We start from the raw sequence: 22,631 nt of genomic DNA, 5'->3' as shown, positions 1-22,631 counted from the left end.
TTTGCGGCCCGGAGAGCCTTTCGCCTAGCTTTCACCACTTTTTTTACCTCCGGCGACCACCAGTGTATGGCCTTCCTGCCTAATTTTGAACTTGTTTTGGGAATGGCGACCTTAGCAGCTTTTACAATCATGTTCGTAAACCCCAGGATATTGTTGGGGCGATGTTCTTGGATCGTGGTTGACAAGTGACTGCCGAAAAGGGCCCAATCTGCCTGCTCGAACAACCACCGTGGTCGTTTGGTAATGTTGATTGGTTCGCTGTAGGAGTTGATAATGATGGGTGTGTGGTCACTTCCCATCATATCGACATTGATATTCCAACCCAGTTTTGGTAGCACTTTTTGACTGGCCAGAGATATGTCGATTGCAGACTGAGTGCTTCCTCGGAAGAAGGTGGGAGATCCGTCATTTAGTATCGTGAGCTGGGCTTCCTCAATAACGTCTACAACGATGGATCCTCGCTTATTCGCTTTTCTGCTTCCCCAAGCTGGATGGTGGCTGTTGAAATCTCCTAGCAGGAGACGGGGTTCTGGGATTTGTAGGATCGCCTCCCTCAGTTTCGATTTAAGATTCGGGATTTCCTGGCATGGCAGGTACACGCTAGCGATGGATATTTCAAAAGGGGACATTACCTTTGTTGCCACGATCGGCAAATCAGTATCCAGATGAATTGATGTGTGTGGGGTGCCGGTTTTGATACCCAGAGCGACTGTGTGGTACACGTTACTAGCTTGGTTCTGCAGCCAGCTGTATCTTCCTCCGAGCGTTCTGTCCATAGTACTTGGCGGAGCTCGGTGAATTTCCTGCAGTGCGAGTACTAGTGGGGCTTTGTCATGGATTAGCATCTCCAAATCATTCAGGTTGTGGAAATACCCGTTGATATTCCACTGGATTGCTAAGGGTGGGTGAGTGGAGTTGGCTAATTGCTGAGTACTCGTAGAGTGCTCGGAGTTTTCCGAATCTGATGATCGATGACTGTTTGCCAAGTGAAATACGGGTGCATGTGGGTCTAGCGGTCTGTCGGCACATATCGGGCTGTGTCTTATAATTTGATCCCTTGGTGGATCACTTGCAATTCCACAGTTCGCTTTCGCTAGGGACTGTGGGGGGGTGCTACTCTGCCGAATCTCAGATGAGTTGTTCCAGGCGAAAATTTCATCGACTTCATCCGCCGTGTTTGCAGCGTTATCTGTGGGCCTGCCTGACTGGTGACGACCTATTTCAATGTCCGCTCCCAGGGGATGGGTCATATGACCCTTGTCCGTCCTGTTCGAGCATTTTCCTTCCTTGCTTTCTCTTTTATGCGGGGAACAGGCTTTTACGCCCTTGTGCATCCCGCTCGCCGGGGGCCCAGAGAGCCGCAGCTTGTCCTCCGATTCCGCTGTTCTTGTAACTTCCGGTACGGTGGGGCTGCGACGCCCTTGGTGCCCCGAGCTTCCTGTATTATCCTCCAGGGGATAGGTAAAAATACCCTTTTCCGTCCTGGCTCCTCTATAGCCTTCCTTTATCGGGGAACGGGTTGTTAGGCCCTTGTGCGTCCCGAACCCGGATGGTTGCGGCTTGTCCACCGATTCCGCTCTTCTTGTAACTTCCGGTACGGTGGGGCTGCAAACATCGCGGGCATTGCTGCCTTCTTCGGCGTGCGACGAAAAATTATCGGTGAGTGGTTTTTCGACCTCGTTTCTTTTAACACAGACCCGCTGGTCCATCCCCAGGGGCTGTGCGGGAGTACTAGTCCGCCGAGTCTCAAATGCAGGGTTCCTGGCGGATGTTTCCTCGACCTCTTCCGCTCCTTTTGCGGTGATAGTTGTAGAGCTTTCTGGTTGGTAACAATCTGTTCCACCGAGCATTGTTCCCAGGAGATTGGTTGTGGCCGTGCATCCTTCTCTGCTACTTTCACCATCATGCTGGGTGTGGGCTTGAACCGTTCTTTGTTGGTTGTTTGTCGTTGTGATGAGTGGTACTCTTGCAGGCGCGTGGGAAGGGATTGTGGAAATTGGTTGGGCCTCTTCTGTGTTGTCTTGTTTGGAGGATTTATTTGGTGGGAATTTTATTCTGCGTAGGGATTTGTTTCGTGTAGGAAGTAATTTGGTAAGGATTTTGAGGCCATAGGATATTGCACTGCGTTGGTCACTCAATATCGATGGTTTCACCTACCATCGGGACGTCTTGATATTCTTCAAATTGTTCATTGGCGTTTTGTTTTGGTATCTTGCTGCTGCGTTTTTCCTGTTTGATGTCGAATAGCGGTCGTTTTGGAGTGCTCTGTTCTGGTGGGTTAAAGATGCTGCTTAATGATGAGCGTGTGCTCATTGGACTGATATCTCTGGGTCTAAGGAACTCTTCTTTGTCAGTGTTGGAGTGTTTTGATGGGTTCTGGGGGGGTTGCACGGGGGATGGGCAGAGTTTCCTTAGCTTGGTTTTCAGTTGTGAAACTTCCAGCTCTTTTTTCGCGGCACATTTTTCCAATATTTTTATACGTTCTACCATATCCTCCATTGTACCGTATTTCTGTACTGCCCCCATTCGGTGGGACGCTGAAAGCTTTAGTTCCAGTGCATTAATCCGTTCGTCTTTTTCTGCCATCTTCTTTGTGATTTCGTCTAATTTTTTCATTAACATGTTTATCTGTTCGTCTTTTCCGGTATTTGTTATTCCAGCGAACGTTCGAGGGTTATGGCTAGCCTCATATAACCGTTTTGCATTTGGGTAGGACACGCCTTGGTCGATCCGGGTATGTTGAATTTCATTCTCTTTTATATATTGTGGGCATATTTTCTCCGAAATGGCGTGGCTACTATCGTTACAACGACTGCAATATTTCTCCTCAGAGCAGGTATTACCTTCTGTTATTTCGTGAACTTTAGCGCACCGTCCGCAAATTGACTTTTCCTATTGGCAACGGAGCTTGGTATGGCCAAATTGCCAACATTTGTAGCACTGCATAGGTGCAGGGTAGTATGGCCTGGTACGAGCACGGAGAAATCCGAATTCGACATATTCGGGTGCTGTTGTTCCATTAAAAGTTAGAATCATGGAAGCCGTGTTTACTTTGGTTTCACCCACTCGTCTCGTAATTTTTCGAACGTCGATAACCTTTTGGTCTTTGAGGTGGTTTTTCAATTCCGCTTCGGGAATATCCCGTACATCTGAACATGAAACAACGCAGCGAACAGTGTTGAGGCTAGGGTGGGTTGTAACCTCCACGTGGGTACCATCTGTAAGCTTATCCATCTTAAGCAGCTTCTTGACCTGATCGCCATTCCTCACCTTGAGGGAATAATAAATTCCTCTATTTTCAGGGAAAGCTCCATCGATTTTTCCTCCTGCACATATTTCTACTGACGTACGTATGATGAAGAGGTTTTTAAGAACTTGCCCGTCTTTAGCTTGCAGACGTAGAATGCTCAGCTCTCCATTGCTATTGCTGGGGTACATCCATTCCGGCAATTTTCTTCCCCTCTCTGATCCGTCTATTTTACCCGTGGATACCCTGGGGCCCATGCCTCCAGGAGGGGGATCGTACGTGGACATGATGTCCAGCGGCCGAATGGCCGAGGAGGTTAATGTATTCTAAGACTATATTGGTTACCTGGAGGTCGTCGTCCCGTTGGAAAAACAAGCACTCCCTTATCCCCAACTTAGGTATGAGATAATCTCCCAAAAATTTAACACTTGATACAGATTCTTCACTTGACTACTTGGGGACCGACGTCCCGTCAGAAAAAACTAGTCTTCGTTTCACCCCGTCAGGAATTGGAGTTAAGCCCCTTTGCGTTGGCACTGGATTGATTTTATTAGCACTATATCGAATGCGATTTTCACGCTTACGCGTAAAATATATATACATATATATATCTTCTACCACTATTCACTATTGATACCACGTGTTATTGCCACACTTTTCCGCGATTTTTTTTTTCTGATGTCACTTTCACCGGCAATGTGAAGCTATCAAACTTCGTATTACCTTTTACTCCACCCACTGTTTAAAGACCACTCGAAACTCCCGCAATAAGTCAAAATTCGCGATTGAAAGCCGATGCTTTTTCGATCGAAATGAGAACAAAGGCAGTTAATGCAAAGAACAATAGCACTTGAATTTCGATACGATCGCTTACGGAGTCTAAAGAACAATGAACCGCACGCGACGAGTATTCGATCCGAACTGATGACACGATAAATTCTCTTCGCGTTCTTAAATATTATTTTATTAATGAACTATTCAATTTGTTATGTCAAAAGAAATTGAGTACCATTGGTTATGGAGAGATCTTCTTCAAATCATATAATTTGTAAATGTTGTTTTTAAGTATTAACTTTTACCGTTTTTTTACCGGTTTTACCGGTATTGCATTTATCAATACCGAAAAACCGGTTTTTGAAATACCCCCCGGTATTGGCATCTCTAGTGGTGAGGGAGAGGGTTCGTCGAAAAATGAACCGCTCGATCTGGAAGATCGCTGAACTGCCCACACCATCATGGCGGAGGACCTGGGATGCAAGCCGTACAAGAAACGCAAGGTTCAAGGGGTAACGGAGGCTACAACGAAGAAGAGGCTGGACAGAGCAAAACTGATACTTTCGCGGCACGCTGGTCAAGAGTTCATGTTTTCTGATGAGAAACTCTTCATCTTGCAACTGCCGCACAATGTCCAAACGCCACGTCGGTGATGGTTTGGGGGGCCGTATCCAAGCATATGGGAAGCTTCCACTGGTGTTTATCGAGAAAAACGTGAAAGCCAACGCCGCGTACTATAAGACCGAGATTCTAGAGAAGGTTGTGGCCCCGGCACTTCGTGACCTCTACGGGAAAGATCATTACGTCTTTCAACAGGCCGGCCCACCGGCCCACACGGCGAATATCATATAAGCGTGGTGTCGGAAGAATTTGACTGATTTTCTCGATAAGACTTTGTGGTCTCACAGCTCCCCGAATCTTAATCCCCTGGACTTTTATACATGGTCGTACATGCTGATCAAGCAGAGCGAACATAAAGTGAGCACTATGGACCAATTTTAGTTGCTCATTTCCAATATCTGGGACTAGATGCCCAGGACCAGGTGCATGCCACGTGTGATTCTTTTGAGAAACGTCTCAAGCTCGTCATAAAGCACAAAGGGGGGGTGCTTCCACCAAATATTTCGTAAAGGTTCTCAATAAACACTGCTTCAATAAAAATAAAAGTGTATTCAAACTTATTGAACACCCTGTACTGTCGGCCTGTCAATGTGAATCGACATCAGCTGATAATTAAATTTCCTCAACTGAGAAAAAGGCAATATATTGATAACGTGAAAACCAATTACCAATTGTAGCAAGCTATCTTTACATTTTTTGTGATCCTTTTCCGAGTGGAACACACAGCGAAATGTTCCAACCTTTTTATTGTTTTACTAACAGGTTTCACTTTTTCTTTCCCCGTTCATCTTCCTTGATGGCGTGATATCTATGGCGAATTCGAAGCGGATCTCTCGTCGAGACAAAACAAATGTGATTCGTTTTTGTTTTGTTATTTTACACCTAACGAAGCAATTTTAAAATAAACATTGGTACTCAGCTTCAATCAGGAAATAGAGTGTGATCAGGATGTGTTTCTTAATTCAAGTTTATAACAGTGAGCAGTTCGCTTTCAGCAACCAACTCAATTTGTCAGTTGACTCCATTGAACATCAATAATGAATACCTAATGAAATGACGGTTGTTCCGAAGCTTACCGGTTATAAATAATTAATAATTAATAATTGATTGAAGTTCATTTAAAGCCAAAAAACAAAGAAAGAAATCGGCAATAATGCCGAAGCCAATTAAAACTGATTGATTGTTCATCATTTCAATTAATTTTCACCGTATTTTGGCTAGCTGACGGTGAGCCTTAATGAATGAAGATTAAAATGAAAATTCAATGATCAGATTCAGAAATAAATCCCGACCGATTTCCCAGTTTTTGCCCAGTTGATTGCAGTTTTATTCGTTTAAAACGTCCAACGATTCGACTTCCGAGAATTCTTCCTCAGAGGTATAAATATAGACAATGACCTTTGATATTTAAATTGAGCAAAAAGCCCAATCCTTTTTTTATGGTTGATGATAAGAAGCCATAAAAAATGTGAAAGTCAACCCCATTCCAGCGGGCTAGAACAAGGCAGGAATCGGAAAAAGCCATCACTTCCGTTACCAGAGATAAAACAATATCCTCCACAAAAGCATACAAAAGTCGGAACGGCATGCAACGGCGGCTGATGGTAGGTATTGGGAAAGACAAACAAAAGCCCATTCTAAAAGCCGGTCGGGGCTTAATTGAACGAAAGCACAGTTCAGCTCCAACAACCAGTGAGTGCAGTGTCATCCACGGATTATTACCATCCACAGTCTCAGTCGAACGGCAAAAATGGAACAAAAAGAATGTTGAATTAAGTTTAAAAATGTTACACTTTGTTGCTAAATCAACGTCAGATAAATAGCCAGAATGGATCCAAACAGAAATTAGACAAATTCCCTAACTCAAAAGTAACATTACTTGTAAAAATGTTATTGTACCTCGTGGCCGTTTTCCCAGTAATATTAAAGGAATTCCAAATGTCTGTTCGTCTACAAGCAAATAATAGTGACGTCTAACAAACGCGGACGGGGATCATACTCAACTTTTCAATTAAAAGCGATGCGACAACTCGTCGTTGATTTCGCTCGACTCGCCAGATTTGCCTCCTGAAAGAGAACAATGCTGAAAATGGAATGAAACGGAAGTGGAAATCCTTTCTGTCCGACTATTCCGAATACCATACCCTGATACCGGTACCAGGATAATGGCTCTTCGTCGAAAAACACAGACGACAACCATTCGTCGTCAGTATAATTGCGTTTGTTTGCTTGATGGGCTGCATATTCGGTAGGTACCTGGTACCTGGCTATCAGTTACCGGAACGTGAACGAATTCCGGTTGCAAAGCGCTATTATCATTATGACTTCTGCTCCTGCCAGCTGTTTACATTCAAGTGTCAGGTGGTAATTCATCCCAAAATAGCCTAGGAATGCTGTACCGCCTGCGTCACTATTACTCATTAAATTGGAACCATTTTTATCGACATTGAATAGAGAGAAAGTTCATTTTATTCTATTTTTTTATCAGAAAACTATTCAAACTATTCTGACGGCGCGCAAGAACAACTGCGGTTTGATCCCATGCGCTCACACTTTCGGAACTCGCGATCATACAACAGAAATGAAGGTTCTGTTTTTTTCTATTCCATTCTATTAATTTTATTTCAGCTGTTTTATTTTTAAAATAAAACTACTAGACTATATGCTATTAGTACTAGCAGAAAGTTTACTCCTGCCTCGTCACCGCAACGTTAATAAACTCTTTCCGTTTCAATAGATGGTTGTGCATCTCCACTGAAATAAACCAACATGTGTGCGGTTTTTCGAAGTAGGTGGATGAAGCCAACTTATGCTATTGCCTTCGGCTCTACTTTTCACTCGCCAATCCCAGCTTGAAAGGGCCCTTCAGCTAGCTAGTCTGCAGAATATTAATTTTTCGCTAGCTTCCATCATCCTTCAGAGTGGGAAAACAGTGTAGTCTGGATATTTATTACTTACCGGTGTGCGGGATGTGGTAGAATGTGCGGTAACAGACTTTATTGCGAATTCTTAATTAAACGCGCTAGTTTCAAATTTGGGCACAAAGAGCTTATTTTACGCTGCAACACACTAAGCACTGAGCAGAGAGGAAAGGTAAAACTTCCTTGCTTAGATTGTGCATGCGTGCCGAAGATGGTTTTGGTTTTATTAAAGCGCAGCAGAAATATCTCAAACCGAAGAGGAACGCCAAAAAAATTTGCACATTTTGCTACCGCTTTTTATCCCATTCTATCCCTGGTGGTGAGTTCAACAAAAATTCTGTTCTAGGCTGATTTCGTACCTTCTGTAAGATAAAGAAGTTCACATCCCAATGGAAATAGCTAACTTCGTTATTTAACGGTTCAGTTGTTCATTAGGCTATAATCTGATTTGATGAGCTTCAGATATCTAGATATTAGCACATCATCGGTTTGTGGTTGTTAGCTGCTTTCAATCGGGATAAACAACAGATTTTAATTGAATTTTCCAACCAAAACTTTGATGTTGCCTTTCGACGAAACGTCACAACACAAGTGGCGGCACAAGTCAAAATTGCCAACAAAATTGGTCCCATAATTTAATACCGGAACCGGTTGCTGAAAATTGCGGTTTGGTTACGAGTAAACGACAGAAAAATCAACAGAACTTCGTTCACTTTGCATTTAATTTCAGTTTTTCATTTTGTCGTTCAAATATTTTAAAACAGTAATGGGAAGGTTTGTTGGCTTAATTTCGACAAATTTTATCTGTTGCTTACTAAATATGAAAAAAAACATTAAATTCATATAAGATTTAATGCACGTGTTTCATATGAATTGTGGATGATACAAAGCCAGATAAACAATATTTGCAAAATATGACAGTATTCTGGCCGTTAATTTGATCTGCTAACTTATTTTCTATATCTTCTAGGAACTTGAAGATAAATTAAAATGTAATTATTAAGCTCATCGTAATAATTCTAGTTTAGATTGAAAATTCCGGACTTTCGGGTGAAATTGGATTTAAAACCAAAGTTGAAATTGAATTAGATATTAGAATTGAAATTGGATATGCAATTGGGTATTTTAATTTTCCCAAAAAAGTTTATTTTCCTATCTTATTTGATAGCCCGTCGTTTCCTGAATCTAGCAGTTCTTTTTTTATTTCAATTAAGTCAATTCGATGAAAAAATGAATAAAAATCAAAACTAGAATGATTTGCTGTTTGACAGATATCAACCAAGCCGATTGATTGACTTGATTTCAGAAGTTCTCTCCCTCTCTTCTATCTCTCTGATAGAGCTCTTCATTTTAACCGAGCTTTTAAAGCTCTCATATGAAGTATAGGGCTTTTGCTACACACACATGCAAGACGTCTGTTAGGCACACATTGCATCTTTTCCTATTCGATGCAGCAAAGGGTTTCCCAATTTAATCCAATGGGTTATTGGATTAAATAATCATTTTTTCGAAAACTATTTATCCATTTGAAACAATTAATGTTTGAATCAACCAAGAAATGTGCCCTGATATATATGTTTACATTTAGCAAGTAATATTTCAGTGAATTAGCATTAAGGTGAAATTAGTGATCATTAAGATATCATCATTTTATATTTGTATTGTTTTGCGAATAGAATAGAAACTGTAAGCGACAAATAACCAAACGCATTGTGTGTGTACATGCAGTTTGACGAGAAATGTTATTAAAAAACGGGAGTATTGTATAACATATGATGAACATTTCAGCTAAAGTCACGCGAGAGCTTAACATAAAATTCGCCTGTATTCTTTACCCAACGTAATGTTGCCATATCTTCCGTTAGATTTCTTTACTACATGTCGAAAAAGCCACAATCTTAGTATTTTGTATGGCACCACTGTGTTACTACGAGCAAGAGACAAAAGAAAGAATACAAGAATCCCCCTGCCGCATGAAATTGATGCACGCTGAAAAATCGATACGCTCATTTACCGGAATGATTTTGGAATCATCTGGTTTGCAGTCGGCATGCATTTCGTCTTATGTTTAAGAATAAAGTAAATAAAACCTGCCAGATTTTTATATGGAATGGCTTATATGAGTAAAAGTCGTCAAAATGCAAATTTTTGGTGAAAAGTTCGGTGGATGAAAACTGCGCAAGTTTTTATGCCAGTTGTACATACATATTTTTCATAGTGCATGCAGAGTGTCTTTTGCATGCGCAAATGTAGATTAGCTGCTCGTGTGCTTTTATATTTTGTAAATTTTTGCCAGCTGCGGAGATATATTGACAGAAAGTGAGCCAGATATTGATGTGCTACAATTAAATGTTTCCAACTACTGCTTTTCAAGTGAAGTGAAGGGCCGGTTTTGTTTAAAATATGCAAGGAAAATGCGATACGCGATGAGGCTAGTGTTGTGTGTGTGTTTTATGCTTTATGTTTTATGCTGAGATGATGTTGAAGGGCATGTGCTCATAAGCAGTTTTTTCATCAGAAAAGCATTTTTGTCGATGGAACTGAGTTGCATATTAAAGATTATCGATAATGTGAGACAAATAAACATTTATCCTAGCGAATCTACTGTACTACATTTAAAAAATTGCAACTAAAGAGCCATTAAGACCTATTTACCAACACACTCAAAGCAATCAGGGTAGTCATGAATACATGATGAGGGCTAATTTCTCGTTAAATCGGTAAATCAAAAGTACGGCTTTCGGATGCAGCATGCCGCATAGGCCAAGTTCGAAATAGCTGAATGTAGCATTCATTTTAGTATAATTTATTGTTTTCTTGGCCGAAAGCAATCGCTGGTTGTCGATCTTTGTTCAGTTTTATCTCGCTAACATAGTTAATAGTTATATTTTTGATCATTTCTACCGCGTTTTAGCTTGTTTGTTGAAAATAGATTTGTTATTTAATAAACATATATATTACCTTGCTATACATAGAACGCAAATAGTAATTTCTGTTTTAAATGAAGAAATTAAATGATTTAAAAAGTCTCGCCCTTCCCAGCCCATATAGTTTATATGGAGCTGTCACTTTTGCCTGCCCAACAGCTCTCCAATACATATGCACTCTGCAAACACCCTATTCCACCACGCACACATATAAAGATTTTTTGACATTAGCTGAGGCCATCACTGAGGCTGTTTGCAGTAGGAGTAATATTGTCCGTTCAGAGAAAAATTAGCGTTTTGCGCTCATTCTGACAACCGAAACTGACAGTTCTGATAAAACACTGATACAAATTCATCTTAAGAAACACGTAAACATTATGTGTACACGCTGAATTATTTTAGTCTTAACCTGCAAAAATATACATTTAATCGCACAAAAATTCAAAAATTTAAAAAGCACATTTAAAATATACATTTCAACGACGCAGAAACATATTTTTTTTAGAGTTAGCAATGTAAATACGAATTATTGACATGGAAAAGGTTATAAAAAGCATCCCATTAGAATCAAACATAGAGCTGCTGTGAGCTAGACAGGGTATCTAACTAAATCGTGCAGTAGTTTAAAAACCTACTCAACTCGTAGTGAACTACATGTACTTGCTACCCCTATCGGGGCTGGTGACGGTCAGTTTCATCACTGATACTAAATGTCATCTTGCAAAATAGTCTCATGCTTTTTTTGTAAGTCTCGTCATTTTGAAATTCCAGATGATGGACTATTGTTTAGCATTTTAGATGAAAACCCTTGCAATTAGACTTTTTTAGAACGGGTCTAACTGCCAGTAGTCGAAAGTAGATGTTTGACATTATTTTGAAATCCAAGATGGCGGACTATTATTTAGCATTTTTCATGAAAAACCTTGCAATACAGACTTTTTTAGATCGGAGCTAACTGCCAGTAGTCGAAAATAGATGTTTGATACCATTTTGAAATCCAAGATGGCGGACTATTATTTAGTAAGCGTTTTATACATTGAGTACGGTTTTCCGGATAAACTGACGCGGCTGATCAATGCTACTCTGGAGTAAGTGATGTGCTACATGCGCGTTTCGGGGACACCCTCGTGTCCTTTTGAATCACGCAGATGGTTGCGGCAAGCGGATGGACTGTCCTGTATGTTTTTCAATATCGTTCCACAAAGAAGTAACCTCATACCGCTATTGTTTTCCTTATTCTTTAACGACGTTTGTGCTGTACTTCCACGAGGATCCAGATTGCTGTACGCTGATGATCTTAAAATGTTTGTGCCGGTCAAATCAATTGAAGACTGCTGTGAACTACAAAAACTAATCGACATTTTTGCAGACTGGTGTCTAAAGAATGAGCTTTCCACTAGCTTGCGCAAGTGTTCGATCATCTCTTTTAGTCGCATGAAAGAACCTATTATATGAAACTACCGCATCAGCAACGAAATACTAGAAAGGGTAAATGTAATCAAAGAACTCCCAAGTCTTCTTGATACGAGGCTCTGTTTTCGGAAACATTACTCATATGTAATATCTAAAGGCAATCAAAATTTGGGCTTCATATTTAAGGTATCCAAAGACTATCCATCAGATATCCACCTTGCGTACGTTCGCTGTACTTCTCTATTGTGTGTTCTATCCTAGAGTATGCTGCTGAAGTTTGGAGCCCCTCACTGGAATTTGGTCCTCCAGGTTGGAAGCAGTACGAACAAAATTCTTACGGTATGCTTTGAGATTTCTACCCTGGTGAAACCCTTTAGTGCTTCCGCCGTATCAAGACCGCTGCAACCTACTCAACATTGAAACTCTCGACAATAGGAGAAAAACTGAAAGAGTTCTGTTAATCAGGAAAGTTTTAGTGGGCGAACTGGACTCTCCAAACATCCTCGCTCAAATCAATTTCAATGCCACGTCACGTGCGCTTCGAGACATACAATTTCTACGCCTGGACTTCCCATGAATCCTGATTTCCTAAACTAAAACCGGGTTTTCCCATTCCTTCATATTCTTTTCCAGAAAGCGTAGATATTTCTACCTAATAAATTATATCCTGCCTTTTTTCTACACTGTTTATCAGATAATTCTTTCTTAAATCCAAATCTAAAGAAGTACATAATGTTAATAAAATATAAATTCAACTTAGTATCTTACTTGTATGACAAAAGTTAAATATTAAAATTTGTCTTGTTCTATAGACCTAGGTAAGAAAACGTGCGATGTATTAGGGAAATGTCAAAAATGTTGTTCAAATATTACGAACACGTCTACCAGTATGGCTCGTAAATAGCTGAATAGGTACGGATTATGGGTAATTTATTTTTGGCCTACACCAAATCCAACATAATTAAAAGATTATTATTCAGCGTATTTTTAATTAGAAGTGTATTTCGTTTTATTGCTTCAACTTGATACTTTCCCTAAAAACTTCATCGGAAAACTTTTCATTTGGAACCAAAATCATTAAAATCGGTTCGGTTGTTTGAATGTTATAAACAAATAAATTTCGACGTGACGTTTTTTTCAATATGTGAGTAAGTAAAATATGGCAATATGTGACTAGATAAACATTTTTCTATATTTAAATTAAAAAAAACAGACGTTAGTTCTTCGGAATAAAATTTTTTTGTGACGATTTGCGCAAAATTTTATTTTTGTGCATTTCCAATTATGAGTGTATCACGTGTTATTCATAACGGCGTTTTTGTTTCAGTGTTTAAGAAGTTTGACAACTGCGGGGTTGCTTCTTCTTTTTCATTCAAAATCGCTCGATGAGAATTTTTCTCTGAACTGACAATATCAACAACATCAAATTCCAAACTCCCGGATCTTCTCCTCCACTCTTTGCTCCCCTCTCACTCCTACATAAGCGATCCTCAGCAAATGTCATTCTCGTTGGTGACGAAACCGCAAATTACTTCATGAAACCTGTATCGTTCGATGACCATAGTGTATCTATTCACTGTGTTGTCTAAAGCGAGCTAAATAGAAAAGTGGTTTACTTATAAGCTATCGTCTTATTCCAAATTTTTTTTTTTTCAAATATAAAAAATGTTTTTTCATTACTTCCATTAGTCGTGTAGACTAGATCGATTCCAAATTTCCTCATTTTCTGACGGAGAGGGCGTGTAATGTTTCCGTCGTATTCTACTGCCACTCTCTTGAGTTCTGGTGTGATTGGTGTAAGTGTTGTTAGTGATTTTTTGTATTCGTCTCTTCTTTTTTTTTTTTTTTTGGAAATCATGTTCTGGATTGTCGTTTCTTTGTATCTTTGTTTCTTTGTATCAGTTTAGCTATTTCACGCAAGTCGTAGGCGAAATACGCACCTTGTGAAAGGTTAAATTGTAAAAAAGACCCAGGTCATCACTAGTTTCGACTAATGCACCATATTTTTGCGCACATGAGGTGAATTTTAAGTTTCTAAAATAAAGAAAAATATGGCGTTAATAGCAAGCTTGCAAAACAAATTTTAGCAGAATCCTGCCCATAAACACGCCGGAATCAAATTAGAAATGGCAATTGTAAAGGAAAAATTCAGAATAGCCCTAAACCGCATGTTCTTTCATCGCCACAGTGGCAGAACCGACCGAAAAACGGAACTTTTTGTTGCCGTTGTTTTTAAAGGGTAAAAGTGACTTGTAGCTACTTCCCGTCATTTCCGTGCGTAGTGACCATCACGATTTCTCGTGATTTTTTACATAAGAAAAGTCACTTTTTACTCCTCAAAAACAACGGCAACAAAAAGTTTCGTTTTTTCGGTCGGTTCTGCCCACTGTGCATCGTATCTTATTTGTGTGTGTGACTAATAATAGGTACCAGATTGACTCATAATTGATACAGTACGAATTTTGACCCATATCTCAATCAGAATATATTTATATAAGAGGCTTATGTCTGTACCTAACACCATGCCTCTGACAGGACGTCATAAGAGGCTTATCGGTAACTAACGCTTTCGTAGCAATGTGCTGTATTCTCAGTCACCTCACCACCACCGGCTGCTGGACTGCTCGATTGCTCAACTGGTCGATTACACTGCTCGAATCAACTGCTTAATTGGACAGACCGACTTGACTGCTTGACTGAACAGCTCGATTTAACTGCTCGAGTGGACTATTCGACTTAACTACTCGATTCAACTGCTTGACACATTTGCTTGACTTACTGCTCGACCCGACTGCTAGATAAACTGTTCGATTGGAGTGCTCGATTCGAATGCTCGACTTAACTGGTCAACTCAACTGCACGACTCAACTGCTCGACTAGACTGCTCGACTGGACTACTCGACTGGACTGCTCGATTCGATTGCTCGGTTCAACTGCCCAACTCGACTGCTCGACTCAACTGCTCGGCTGGACTGTTTGATTTAACTGCTCGACTAGACTGCAAGACTCAACTGCTTGACTTCTTTTTGATTCGACAGTTCGACTGGGCTACTCAACTCGACTGCTCGACTCAACTACTCGACCCGACTGCTCGACTTAACTGCATGATTGAACTGCTCGGCTGGACTACTCGACTCAACTGATCGACTCAACTGTTCGACTTAACTGCTCGATTGAACCGCATGACCCGACTGCTTGACTAAACTGTTCGATTCGTGTGCTCGATTCGAATGCTCGACTTAACTGGTCAACTCAACTGCACGACTCAACTGCTCGACTAGACTGCTCGACTGGACTACTCAACTGAACTGCTCGATTCGATTGCTCGGTTCAACTGCCCAACTCGACTGCTCGTCTCAACTGCTCGGCTGGACTGTTTGATTTAACTGCTCGACTAGACTACTCGATTAAACTGCTCGACTGGACTGCTCGATTTAACTACTCAACTTGACTGCTCGACTCGACCGCTTGATTCAATTACTTGACTCGACTGCTCGACTCGCCTGCACAATTCTATTGCTTATCACGATATCACGTGGTCGGTGTTAAATCAGACCGGACGAAGTCGCAAAATTTTACAAAATGAGTTAATGATACCAAACGATCAAGTATTTTCTAAGCATCATTTTACTCTAATCAGACTACATAAAGGGTATAATGAATTAAAATCCAATATGACCATAAAAACTATTTGTTTCAGTTTCCGGCTTTGACTCTTGTATGTACAACATCTTAGAGCTATATTGTGCAATATATCTTTAACTTTATCTTGGTCGGTGCACCCGCAAGATGATTACCTTTTCATTGACGCTTTTCGATCAACGGTGAATATTGGTAGCTCCCAATTATTAGATGGCATGGCTCTGCATAACATGTACCAGATTAATCCTGTATGTAATCCGAACGGAAGGTTTCTGGATTTAATTTCTGTAAATCAGCAAGCTTTATCTGCTTGTTCCGTTATGACAGCTCCTGATATCCTTTGCAATGTTGATTTTCACCACCCACCACTGATGGTTACGTTTAACTGTATGTTAAAAACACAATTCATTGACGAATTCGATCCCAATTGTTTTGACTTTCGGCGAGGAAACTATGTTGCAATCAATTCCGCCTTAAGAGGAGTTGACTGGAATTTAATCAGCAGTTGCAATGATCCGGATGAAGCAGTCTCTAGGTTTACCGTAAAAATACAAGGTCTTATTCTGCAGCATGTTCCCAGAGTTCGTCCGCGTCCTAAGCCTATCTGGGGAAGCAGGCTTCTTACTAGGCTTAATCGCTTACGGAAAACCGCTCTTCGAAACCCTGTTAATCGATATCGTTTTACCTCGGCAAGCAGATCACATAAAGCACTGAACTGAAATCTTTATAAAAGTTATGTACGTATAACTGAACGCAACTTACGGTTGAATCCGAAAGTTTTTGGAGGTTTATTAATTCAAAACGAAAAGATGACGGGCTTCCCTCTAGCATGTTTTTGTCTCACAGCGAGGCGTCGACAGATAGCAGCAAATGCGAATTGTTTGCTGAGCATTTGAATCGTTTGTTTGAGAAACCCCACAAGTCCACTCGACACTATTGTTGGAAAACAACAAAAAACTGATTTTCTCAATATTTTGAACCAATCCTTATATTTTGTGGTATGAGGTTCTATGATAATATCTAAAATACATTATTTAGACTTATCTTTTGATCAAAATAATGATTATAGCTGAAATTACAAGGCTTTAAAGTTGATGGATATGTGGGGTTTCTCAAACAAACGAGAAATTGACAGTGCACTTAAGTAGTTTTAGGCTGTTTCTATTCAAACTTGTGATCTTTCCATGCTCATAGTATGTAATTTGCTACCATATATCACTGAGGATGTTAAAAAAGTACGTACCGCTAAGAAGAAGAAGAGGGGAGGGGCGCTAAATATTATTTATTAAAAACTTTGAAGTAGAATAATACAAGTTTTAGAAAAAGTTTTGTACTTTTTTTAATGCAAATTTTTATCATGGTTTGCATTTACCTATTAAAAAAATAAAAGGTACATAAATGGAATAACGGCGGTTTTTGAATTGCAAAAATGGACCACAGTAACACGAATTCACATCGAATAGAATACCTTGATACTTTGCTAGTAGTAATTAAAGATATTTATTACCAGAAAATAAACATTTTAAATCTTGGATAACAACCGTACTTTGATTATGGAACAGAATCTGAGAATAAGGGCCTGTTCTCAAATTACGTTATACCAAAAGGAAATGGAGATACGTAAACAGCACCTTAAATACTTCGAAATGATAAACTATTGATTTTACAGTTATTCGGGAGAGCACGACGGATTCTCTTCTCTTCTCTTCTTCTGTTGGGTACTCTCACCACTGCGTCCATTATTTTGAACTATTGTGGTATGCCCCATTGTCTCTTTTGCTGTACGCTTCAGGCTTACCTATCACTTATTGAAGAAGTGGTAGGCTGGAAGCTGGAGCGAGACAGGTGCCAATCAGGGATGACTTGGTTTATAAACCTTATAGTCCTGATCGGCGACGCAAACCAGATCTCCCTAGGCTCTAGTAGGGCCTTTTTGAGATACTGCAGTCTGCGTCCTATTAGTGCTCCACAATTGCAGAGTAAGTGTTCCGAGGTTTCGCTCTCGGTATTACACAGGCGACAAATATCATCTTGCACGAAACCAAGATTCCGAAGATGATATTTACTCGGGCAATGTCCTGTCACCAGACCGGTAAACGTGCTGAGGTCTCTCTTATTGAGACTCAGCAGCTTCTGAGTAACCTTAATACTAGGCATTATAAATTTCTTTGATTGTTTGAGCGACTGTACAGCCATCCAATTGGCCATAATCATTCGGCTCTCCCATTGTTTCAACCCACTTTTCATCACACAGTCCGAGATACCGCAGAATGGATCCGGACCTGTGAATGGAGAGTTAGAACCACATTTGGCTAGTTCGTCTGCGACTTCATTTCCGTCTATTCCGCAATGACCAGGGACCCAGTACAGGTTTACCGAGTTTACCTGGCTCAGTTGCCGTAAGAGACAAATGCAATCCCAAACAAGTTTTGAGAAACACTTAAAAGCTTTAAGCGCTTTTAGTGCCGCTTGACTGTCAGAGAAAATGCAGATATTGGCATGTCTGTATTTCCTTTTGAGACAGACGTTTGCACATTCTATTATAGCTGCTATCTCAGCCTGGAAAACTGTTGGCCAATCTCCCATTGCTATAGATATTCTAGTTCTGGGGCCGTACACTCCAGCACCCGTTTTGACTCCCACCTTTGATCCGTCGGTATAGAACTTGATTGAACCACTGCGGACGCTAGGTCCCCCCTCGTCCCAGACCGAACGTGATGGTTCGTTCACCGTGTATGGGATGTCGTAGTTGGTTCTAGCTTCCATCCAATCACTGTTCATTTCCGCAACTGGGCCAACAGGTAGAAGTTTCAGGATACTCAAGTGTCCGATTTTATCCCCGTCGAGTATTGTTTTCCATCGTTTAAGTGTTAGGGCGCTTTTCTTAGCCTCTAACTGAACGTGTTGATTCAGAGGTAGCAGGTGGAGAATAGCTTCTAGAGCCTTCGAAGGTGTGCTTTTCATTGCTCCGGTTATGGCCATACATGCTAATCGTTGAAGTTTGTTTAACTTTTTAATAGCCGTGGCTTCTGAAGTTTTTGGCCACCATACCAACGAAGCATAAGCTATCCTAGGTCTCACAATGGCGGTGTAGACCCACAACACCATTTTTGGTTTGAGGCCCCATGTTTTTCCCACCATTTTTGAACATACCCATAGGGCAGTGTTTGCCTTGCTGATTATTGAATCTAAGTGTGCGTTCCAAGATAATTTAGCGTCTAGGATTACTCCCAGATATTTAACTGAGACGCTGCATTTAATTTCTTCTTTCCCAAGGTGCAGAGACTGTAACTCCAGTTTTCTCTTCCTAGTGAAAGGAACAATGGTTGTTTTTGAAGGATTAATGCCCAGGCCTTCTTTACTACACCAAGATAGTGTAAGGTTTAAGGCCCTTTGCATTCTATCCGATATCACGTCGTCGAATTTTCCACGAACCATGATGACTAAATCATCAGCAAAGCCCACAACTTCGAAACCTTTTGCCTCTAAGCTTCTCAGAAGATCATCAACTACTAATGACCAAAGAAGGGGTGAAAGAACCCCTCCTTGTGGGCAACCTTTGGTTGCAGTCACCGTTGTTGAGAGCCCTCCTAGCTCCGAGGTGATTTGCCTATGTGTGAGCATACTGTGGATCCATTCGACTATACAGTTATCAAACTGTCTTTTCTTCATCGCATTTACCATTGATAAATGAGAAGCATTATCAAACGCCCCTTCGATGTCGAGAAACGCGCCTAATGCTGTTTCTTTCGTTGAAAGAGACTTTTCAATTTTTGTCACGAGCGTGTGTAGTGCTGTGATTGTAGATTTCCCAGCTTGGTAAGCAAACTGGTGTTTCGATAATGGATATCTGATCATGTATTCAGACTTAATGTATTCATATAATACCTTCTCCATAATTTTCAACAATATTGATGATAAACTGAAGGCTTTTGGATGTGATTTGTCACGTTTTCCTGGTTTTGGTATAAATACAACTTTTACCAATCTCCATGTAGACGGAATATGATTTAGTATCAGACTTGCCTTAAAAATCTCGATTAGAGATGGAATTAGCGCTGATTCTCCATTTTGAATCTGCGCTGGGAAAATCCCATCTGCACCTGCCGATTTAAAAGGTTGAAAGGATCTCACTGCGTTTTCCATCCTAGCCCTAGTGAAAGCCATCCCTGCGACTCTGGTTGCAATCTCTTTTGTTCTCTCAGATCCCGAAGAGTTTCTTTTACTTTTAATAGCTTCCGCCTTGTATTCTGTAGTCCGCCGAACACTATATTTCTTCTTTTTGACTGTGTCCAACTCGTAATTTTTCGATTCCGAAGACGTTTTTATACTATTGAATTGTTTTGCGAATGCTGCTTACAACGCTGCACGTAAATATTGAATGATAATTTTGTACCGATCGCAGCGCCGCTCTAGGTGATTATCGGAAACATGGATATTTGGGGTTTCTCACACAAACGGATATTTGCAACCCCAATTAAAAGGGGTTCGTGGACCTAACTTTTTCGGGAATTTTGAGGGAAGGTGTGGATCTCCTCAAGGATTCGAAAACTGTTAAAAAGCCAATTTTCTTAAAAATGGCGTTTGTGAGGTTTCTCAAACAAACGATTCATTTATCTAACGTCTTTAATACCAGACGTGCTTCGTTAGACGACGCTAAGGCTGTTCGTAAAATGAAGCAGTCCTAGCGCCCAGGCCCCGATGGCATTCGTGCTACTTTGCTAAAGAATTGTTACGATGCTTTGAAGTTACCGCTAACTTCTATCTTCAATCTTTCGTTGCAAAGTCATTAATTTCCTTGTAGCTGGAAGGAGGCTTTTATGTTTCCGGTGTTCAAGAAGGGCGATAAACGCAAGGTAGAACAGTATCGAGGGATTTCCTGTTTGTGCGCTTGCTCAAAAGTTTTTGAAGCAATTGTCTACGATCGTCTAATGTTCAGCATAAAAAACTACATTTCTACGGCTCAGCACGGATTTTACCCTGACAGGTCCGTAGCTACTAACTTATTTGATCGTGTTGATCATGGAATATTGTGTGCTAAGTGCAACAAACTCGGAGTATCTGTCGCGATGGTAGAATGGTTGGAATCGTACCTGCGGAATCTCAAAATTGCTGGGAAATTGGGTACGTCACAATCTAGTTGGTTTAATAACAATTCCGGGGTTCCACATGGCAGCATTCTGGGACCTCTACTGTTTCCGTTATTCATCAATGATATCACAAAGCTGTTACTTCGCGGAACACGATTATTGTATGCGGACGTCACTAAACTCTATCAGGTTATTCAAACTCGTGATGATTGCTCCAGACTTCAAGCTTTAACTAATCTGTTCGCTGACTGGTGTCGACGTAACTACATGACATTAAGCGTTTCAAAATGCACTGCGATGAGCTTTCACCGCAAAAAACAGCCTTTGTTATTTGACTACCGTATTGATGGGATATCTCTTCAACGCAAGGAAGTCATAACTGATCTTGGAGTAATTTTGGCCACTCAACTGACATTTAGGCAGCATTACTCCATGATCATTAGCAAGGCAAATCGTCAGCTAGGTTTAATTTTCAGAATCGGTAAGGAGTTTGATGGTCCTGGGACTCGCTGGTACGCTCCATTCTAGAGTCTGCCTGTGTTGTATGGGACCCGTACTATAACATTTGGGTGCAGCGTATTGAGCGTGTACAAAAACATTTCATCAGACGTATCTGTCGTGCACTGCCATGGAGAAACCCTGAGAGCTTGCCATCATATGAAGACCTCTGCTTGCTAATTGGAATCAAACGCCTCAAACAGCGACGAAAGCTCGAATGTTTCAAATGGTCCACAAAATTCTAACCGGTGGCTACGACTGTCCTAATATCCCCGCTATGTTACAAATGCATTGTCCTTTGCGCCCGCAACGTCATCAACATCTTCTACTCTTAAACGTTTATCGTTCGAATTACGGCCAACATGAACCCATCCATCGTCTGGCAGTGGCTTACAATCAAAGTGATATTAATTTAACTTTTAATATTTGTATACTGCTGATTTTGTTTATTTTAAATTATTGTAATTGTTATTCTTATCCATTTAAGTTAATGTAAAGTTGAGATAAGTTGATAAGTTTTATTACTTTATAACCTTCTGTGAAAATATGCAGGGTTTTTGGGCCGGCCTAAAACTGTCATTTGTGCATTTCAAGGTGCCTTTTCCCTGCCATATTTGAATATTCATTAAGATAACCTAGGTCGAATGAAATAATCAATAAATAACAATAACAATATAAGAATTCAAAGAACTAATACAAAGATTAAACATCTTCGCAAACACTGGCCAATGGAATGTATCCGCAGTTTTCGGAATTCTGAACAGACATTTATATTTTCCGGATCGTATGATTCGGGCACAACTAGCATAGAATAAAAAAATAATAATAACCCTAAACCGCATGTTCTTTCATCGTTCTGGATATCTTATTTGTGTGTGACTAACAATAGGTACCAGATTGACTCATAATTGGTACAGTACGAATTATTAACATAAATATTTGATAATCAGACTATACTATATGATTTTGCTAATAAATGGTCTGTTTAAAAATGAATTGTAATTTATTAGGTTAAGTTAAATCAGTTGGTGAAGATTTACAGAAAATGTCCTAAGAAGTACTCTGAATACTGTGAGTCACAGACTAAATTGGCCAACGTGCTATCCGAAGCATGCTGTTAAGTTTCCATTATAAGATGCTTAATGTTTATAATAGGACCAAAACACTTACAGTGGAGTTTTGCATCGCTCGATATGAGATTTTTCAAAAATTCGATTGACAGGTATTACGGAGAAACACCTTGTTTATCCAACCAGAATGAAAACCATCATCCCTGTAAACTCGTGCTAATCTTTAGCTTCCACGCAACCACGTGAAAGCTAACGAGAAGCAGCCTGTGTACCTGCCTGAGTACCAGTCTTATCTAGGGATGCAGATTTGTGAAAATATAAAATGCTTTTTCACCGACAGGATGGTTCGCCGTTTGTGGCACGCGTTACCTATAGGCTATTGTGGGTTTTCGCTGCGGCACGTACCGGACACTAATCTTTGTAGATGA

The sequence above is a fragment of the Sabethes cyaneus genome, chromosome 2, assembly GCF_943734655.1.
Source record: "Sabethes cyaneus chromosome 2, idSabCyanKW18_F2, whole genome shotgun sequence".
Taxonomy (NCBI): Eukaryota; Metazoa; Arthropoda; class Insecta; order Diptera; family Culicidae; genus Sabethes; species Sabethes cyaneus.
The sequence above is the reverse complement of the archived record's forward strand: the minus strand, read 5'-3'. Positions refer to the sequence as shown.